A 7,397-nucleotide genomic window follows, 5' to 3' on the forward strand; every position below is an offset into this window, starting at 1 on the left:
GAAATAAAAGCTGAAATAAATCATTCTTGCTACTATTATTCTGACATTTCACATTCTTCAAATGAAGTGGTGATCCTAACTGACCTAAGACAGGGAATTTTTACTAGGATTACATGTCAGGAATTGTGAAAAACTGAGTTTAAATGTATTTGGCTAAGGTGTATGTAAACTTCCGACTTCAACTGTATATCCTGTCCTTGTCTTACTAGTGTATCTAAGTAACGTGGGTTCCTGTGATCATCCTCACTCATCTGTCTCTAAAAAGTGGAAAGTGTCCTTCAATGTACAGTAAATAATGGTGTAATAGTAATAATGCTTCTATAAAGGTTAAATGGCTCCACCAGTAGCTAAAGTACCTATTCAGGGTGCAATTTATTTATTTTGAGGCTTTGTTTAGCTGTGTAAATCATGTCTAGACATTTGATTTAGACTGGCAGATTAATGGCTCAGTTTCACCCTGTTCTTTGCCTATGGCAGTCTACTAAAGAATAAAAATTCAAAAGGCACTCGCACATCTGAGCAATATTTTTTGCAGGTGCATAGTAACAGTTGAACAAGATGAAAGAAAAAGGAAACTGCACACTGCTCTTGATAGTATCACTGATCTTTAATAAACTTACGTATCGGCCTCACGGCCTTCGTCAGAGCTTTTGTGAGTTTTTAAATTAGCACCCTTATGTAGACATAGACCCACCCACATCTGTTCCACACATGGAAAGGGGTTGGAGGCAAAGGAAAAACAAATAAGAGCTACCAAATATAACAATATGCATTTCATAAATATTTGAATAAAGTGTGTAAATAAGACGTATTAAACACGTCTGTAAAACCACAATGAGGACATAGACCTACCGAACAAGTTTCTCATGAATCATTGGGTACATCGTACGAAAAACATCAGTAATCTGAAATAGGGGCATAATTAATGTACAAATTCACAACATAACGTACATAGGCATTTCATCATTAAGACCTTTAGGAAATAATGTCTGGAGGGTGAAAATCCTAAAACATTCTCTTTTACTCAGAGTATTATTAATATCACCTCCCCTGTCTGATATCTTAACTTTCTCTATGCCACAAAATCTAAAGGTAGAAATGTCATGCTTTAGGTCATTAAAATGTACGATGTACCCAATGATTCATGAGAAACTTGTTCGGTAGGTCTATGTCCTCATTGTGGTTTTACAGACGTGTTTAATACGTCTTATTTACACACTTTATTCAAATATTTATGAAATGCATATTGTTATATTTGGTAGCTCTTACCAGTTTTTCCTTTGCCTCCAACCCCTTTCCATGTGTGGAACGGATGTGGGTGGGTCTATGTCTACATAAGGGTGCTAATTTAAAAAAACACACAAAAGCTCTGAAGAAGGCAGCATAAATACTGGAGGCTGAGACAGGAGGGGTCAGGAGACACTGTGGCCCCATCCGAGGACACCCCCGGACAGGGCCAAACCGGAAGGATATAACCCCACCCACTTTGCCAAAGCACAGCCCCCACACCACTAGAGGAATATCTTCAACCACCAACTTACCATCCTGAGACAAGGCTGAGTATAGCCCACAAAGATCTCCGCCACGGCACAACCCAAGGGGGGGGGGGCGGAGAGGATGATCACCCAGAGAGGATGATCACATCAGTGACTCAACCCACTCAGGTGACGCACCCCTCCCAGGGACGGTATGAGAGAGCCCCAGTAAGCCAGTGACTCAGCCCCTGTAATAGGGTTAGAGGCAGAGAATCCCAGTGGAAAGAGGGGAACCGGCCAGGCAGAGACAGCAGGGGCGGTTCGTTGCTCCAGAGCCTTTCCGTTCACCTTCCCACTCCTGGGCCAGACTACACTCAATCATATGACCCACTGAAGAGATGAGTCTTCAGTAAAGACTTAAAGGTTGAGACCGAGTTTGCGTCTCTGACATGGGTAGGCAGACCGTTCCATAAAAATTGAGCTCTATAGGAGAAAGCCCTGCCTCCAGCTGTTTGCTTAGACATTCTAGGGACAATTAGGAGGCCTGCGTCTTGTGACCGTAGCATACGTGTAGGTATGTACAGCAGGACCAAATCAGAGAGATAGGTAGGAGCAAGCCCATGTAATGCTTTGTAGGTTAGCAGTAAATCCTTGAAATCAGCCCTTGCTTTGACAGGAAGCCAGTGTAGGGAGGCTAGCACTGGAGTAATATGATCAATTTTTTTGGTTCTAGTCAGGATTCTAGCAGCCGTATTTAGCATTAACAGAAGTTTATTTAGTGCTTTATCCGGGTAGCCAGAAAGTAGAGCATTGCAGTAGTCTAACCTAGATGTGACAAAAGCATGGATTAATTTTTCTGCATCATTTTTGGACAGAAAGTTTCTGATTTTTGCAATGTTACGTAGATGGAAAAAAGCTGTCCTTGAAATGGTCTTGATATGTTCTTCAAAAGAGATCAGGGTCCAGAGTAACGCTGAGGTCCTTCACAGTTTTATATAACCATTAAGATTAATTGTCAGATTCAACAGAAGATCTCTTTGTTTCTTGGGACCTAGAACAAGCATCTCTGTTTTGTCCGAGTTTAAAAGTAGAAAGTTTGCAGCCGTCCACTTCCTTATGTCTGAAACACATGCTTCTAGCGAGGTCAATTTTGGGGCTTTACCATGTTTCATTGAAATGTACAACTGTGTGTAATCCGCATAGCAGTGAAAGTTAACATTATGTTTTCGAATGACATCCCCAAGAGGTAAAATATATAGTGAAAACAATAGTGGTCCTAAAACAGAACCTTGAGGAAAACCGAAATTTACAGTTGATTTGTCAGGGGACAAACCATTCACAGAGACAAACTGATATCTTTCCGACAGATAAGATCTAAACCAGGCCAGAACTTGTCCGTGTAGACCAATTTGGGTTTTCAATCTCTCCAAAAGAATGTGGTGATCGATGGTATCAAAAGCAGCACTAAGGTCTAGGAGCACGAGGACAGATGCAGAGCCTCGGTCTGATGCCATTAAAAGGTCATTTACCACCTTCACAAGTGCAGTCTCAGTGCTATGATGGGGTCTAAAACCAGACTGAAGCATTTCGTATACATTGTTTGTCTTCTAGAAGGCAGTGACTTGCTGCTCAACAGCCTTTTCTAAAATATTTGAGAGGAATGGAAGATTCGATATAGGCCGATAGTTTTTTATATTTTCTAGTTCAAGGTTTGGCTTTTTCAAGAGAGGCTTTATTACTGCCACTTTTAGTGAGTTTGGTACACATCCGGTGGATAGAGAGCCGTTTATTATGTTCAACATAGGAGGCCCAAGCACAGGAAGCAGCTCTTTCAGTAGTTTAGTTGGAATAGGGTCCAGTATGCAGCTTGAAGGTTTAGAGGCCATGATTATTTTCATCATTGTGTCAAGAGATATAGTACTAAAACACTTGAGCGTCTCTCTTGATCCTAGGTCCTGGCAGAGTTGTGCAGACTCAGGACAACTGAGCTTTGAAGGAATACGCAGATTTAAAGAGGAGTCCGTAATTTGCTTTCTAATAATCATGATCTTTTCCTCAAAGTTCATGAATTTATCACTGCTAAAGTGAAAGCCATCCTCTCTTGGGGAATGCTGCTTTTTAGTTAGCTTTGCGACAGTATCAAAAAGGAATTTTGGATTGTTCTTATTTTCCTCAATTAAGTTAGAAAAATAGGATGATCGAGCAGCAGTAAGGGCTGTTCGGTACTGCACGGTACTGTCTTTCCAAGCTAGTCGGAAGACTTCCAGTTTGGTGTGGCGCCATTTCCATTCCAATTTTCTGGAAGCTTGCTTCAGAGCTCTGGTATTTTCTGTGTACCAGGGAGCTAGTTTCCTATGAGAAATGTTTTTAGTTTTTAGGGGTGCAACTGCATCTAGGGTATTGTGCAAGGTTAAATTGAGTTTCTCAGTTAGGTGGTTAACTGATTTTTGTCCTCTGGCGTCCTTGGGTAGACAGAGGGAATCTGGAAGGACATCAAGGAATCTTTGTGTTGTCTGTGAATTTATAGCACGACTTTTGATGTTTCTTGGTTGGGGTCTGAGCAGATTATTTGTTGCAATTGCAAACGTAATAAAATGGTGGTCCGATAGTCCAGGATTATGAGGAAAAACATTAAGATCCACAACATTTATTCCATGGGACAAAACTAGGTCCAGAGTATGACTGTGACAGTGAGTGGGTCCAGAGACATGTTGGACAAAACCCACTGAGTCGATGATGGCTCCGAAAGCCTTTTGGAGTGGGTCTGTGGACTTTTCCATGTGAGTATTAAAGTCACCAAAGATTAAGAGCAGTGTGCAGTTTCCTTTTTCTTTCATCTAGTAAAGAATGCCTCTCTCTCTCTCAATTCAAATGGGCTTTATTGACATGGGAAGTGGTGTAAAGTACTAAAGTAAAAATTATTTAAAGTACTACTTAAGTAGTTTTTTGAGGTATCTGTACTTTACTATTTATATTTTTGATTACTTTTACTTTTACTCTACTACATTCCTTATAAAAATGATGTACTTTTTACTCCTTACGTTTTCCCTGACACCCAAAAGTACTTGATACATTTTGAATGCTTTAGCAGGACAGAAAATGGTCCAATTCCCTCACTTATCAATAGAACATCCCTGGTCATCCCTACTGCCTCAGATCTGGTGGACTCACTAAACACAAATGCTTTGTTTTTAAATGATGAGTGTTGGAGTGTGACCTTGGCTATCTGTAAATTTAAAAAAGAAAGAAAATTGTGCAGTCTGGTTTGCTTAATATAAGGCATTTAAAATCATTCTTACTTTACTTTTGATACTTAAGTATATTTTAGCAACTACATTTACTATTGATACTTAAGTATATTTAAAACCAAATACTTTTAGACTTTTACTCAAGTAGTATTTTACTGGGTGATTTTCACTTGTACTTGAGTCATTTTCTATTAAGCTATCTTTACTTTTACTCAAGTTTTATAATTGAGTACTTTTCCCACCACTGGACATGGGAAACCTGTTTACATCGCCAAACCAAGTTAAATAAACAATAGACAAAAGTCAGAAGACACAAAACATCAACAATAAACTATTAGAATTTAACAATAAATACTGAACTAAAGAATGATTTAAAACAGTAAAGTCATTTCAATTGTTATGTACAGTGTACAGTGTTTTAGCAAGGTGCAAATAGTAGGGGAAGATAAAAAGATAAATATTGGTGGTATTTACAATGCTGTTTCTGCTCCACTGGCTTCCCTTTTGTCATGGCAACAGGCCACAAATCTTGCTGCTGTGATTACACCCTGCGGTATTTCTCCTAACATATATGGGAGTTTATCAATGCTTGATTTGTTTTCAAACTCTTTGTGGGTCTGTGTGATCTGTGGGAAATATGTATCTCTAATATGGTAATACATTTGGAAGGAGGAAGTACAGCTCATTTTGTGGGCAGTGGCACATAGGCAGACCTGGCCGTTGAGAGAAGACAGGCTATGTTCCTTTTGATGGTGTAAAAGGTCCTTCTTGCCTTGTCTCTTTAGATTGTTCACAGCCTTGTGAAAATGACCTGTGGTGTTGATGTTTATGCAGAGGTAGGTGTAGTTCTTTGTGCGCTCAAGGGCAACAGTGTCTAGAAATAATTTCTATTTGTTGTCCTGTCCACCATTATTTTTGTCTTACTGAGATTCACTGTCATGGCCCAAGCCTGACAGAATCTGTGCAGAAGATCTAGGTGCTGCTGTAGGCCCTCCTTGGTTGGGGAAAGAAGCACCAGATCATCTGCAAACAGTAGACATTTGATTTCCAAGTCCAGTAGGGTGAGGCTGGGTGCTGCAGACTGTTCCAGTGCCCTTGCCAATTCATTGATATATACACTGAGTGTACAAAACATTAAGGACACCTGCTCATTCCATTACATGGACTGACCAGATGAATCCAGGTGAAAGCTATCATCCCTTATTGATGTCACTTGTTAAATCCACTTCAAATCAGTGTTGATGAAGGGGAGGAGACCGGTTATAGAAGGATTTTAAAGCCTTGAGAGACAGTTGAGACATGGATTGTATATGTGTGCCATTCAAAGGGTGAATGGGAAAGATAAAGATTTAAGTGCCTTTGAATGCGTATGGTAGTAGGTGTCAGTCAGGTGCACCGGTTTGTGTCAAAAACTGCAATGCTGCTGAGGTTTTCACACTCAACAGTTTCCTGTATGTGTCAAGAATGGTCCAACATCCAAAGGACATCCAGCCAACTTGACACAACTGTGGGAAGCATTGAAGTCAAAATAAATAAAAACTATGCAAGTCAGTTAAGAACAAATTCTTACTTACAATGACAGCCTACTTGTAAAGCCTCCCCTAACCCAATTGTGCGCCGCCATATGGGACTCATGATCATGGCTGGTTGTGATACAGCCTGGGATTGAACCCAGGTCTGTAGTGATGCCTCTAGCACTGCAATGTAGTGTCTTAGACCGCTGCGCTACCTGGGAGTTCCAACATCCCTGTGGAATGCTTTCGACACCTTGTAGAGTCCATGCCCCAACAAATTGAGGCTTTTCTGAAGGGGGTTGGGAGGTGAAACTTAATATTAGGAAAGTGTTCTTAATGTTTTGTACACTCAGTGTATGTTGAAGAGGCTCAAGATGTATCCCTGTCGCACCATACAGCCCTGAGAAAAATGTGTGTTTGTTGCCAATTTTAAGTGCACACGTGTTGTTTGTGTACATTGATTTTATAATGCCATATTTTTTTACCCAACACTGCTTGCCATCAGTTTGTATAGCAGACCCTCATACCAAATTGAGTCAAAAGCTTTTTTGAAATACACAAAGCATGAGAATACTTTGCATTTGTTTGTTTGTCAATAAGGGTTTGCAGTGTGTACACGTGGTCTGTCGTACGGTATTTTGGTAAGAAGCCAATTCGACATTTTCTCAGGACATTGTTTTCACTGAGGAACTTGAAAAGAAATGGATACTCTCTCTCTCTCTCTCTCTCTCTCTCTCTCTCTTTCTCTCTTTCTCTCTTTCTCTTTCTCTCTTTCTCTCTTTCTCTTTCTCTTTCAGTGACACAAACATGATGTCATTCTGGTCCAGTACCAATGTGTGGCTCATTTAGCTTGGCAGCCATTTCGGCTGGCCAGTTCAGCAACAGTCCCACCCACTGTAGCTCAATAAAACACTTTCTTTCCTTAACTTTCTGCTCAATATTACATTTTTCAATGTCACCACCAAAGAATGTGTGATGTGCTCCCATATGTAGGGAATCTTTGGTGTTTAGTTAAGAGATTTTTAACTATAGCCTGAAATGCTTTATTTCAATCTTCCAAACAATGAGCAGCACAGAATGTGAGTCAGGAACCAGTGATCAGGAACCAGATGCATCCTTTGTGAAGGTGGATTATATTGTGGAAGTTAGTTGAAACTGAT

This window comes from Oncorhynchus mykiss, chromosome 1 (genome assembly GCF_057628025.1).
Source record: "Oncorhynchus mykiss isolate SJ-2025 chromosome 1, ASM5762802v1, whole genome shotgun sequence".
Classification (NCBI taxonomy): domain Eukaryota; kingdom Metazoa; phylum Chordata; class Actinopteri; order Salmoniformes; family Salmonidae; genus Oncorhynchus; species Oncorhynchus mykiss.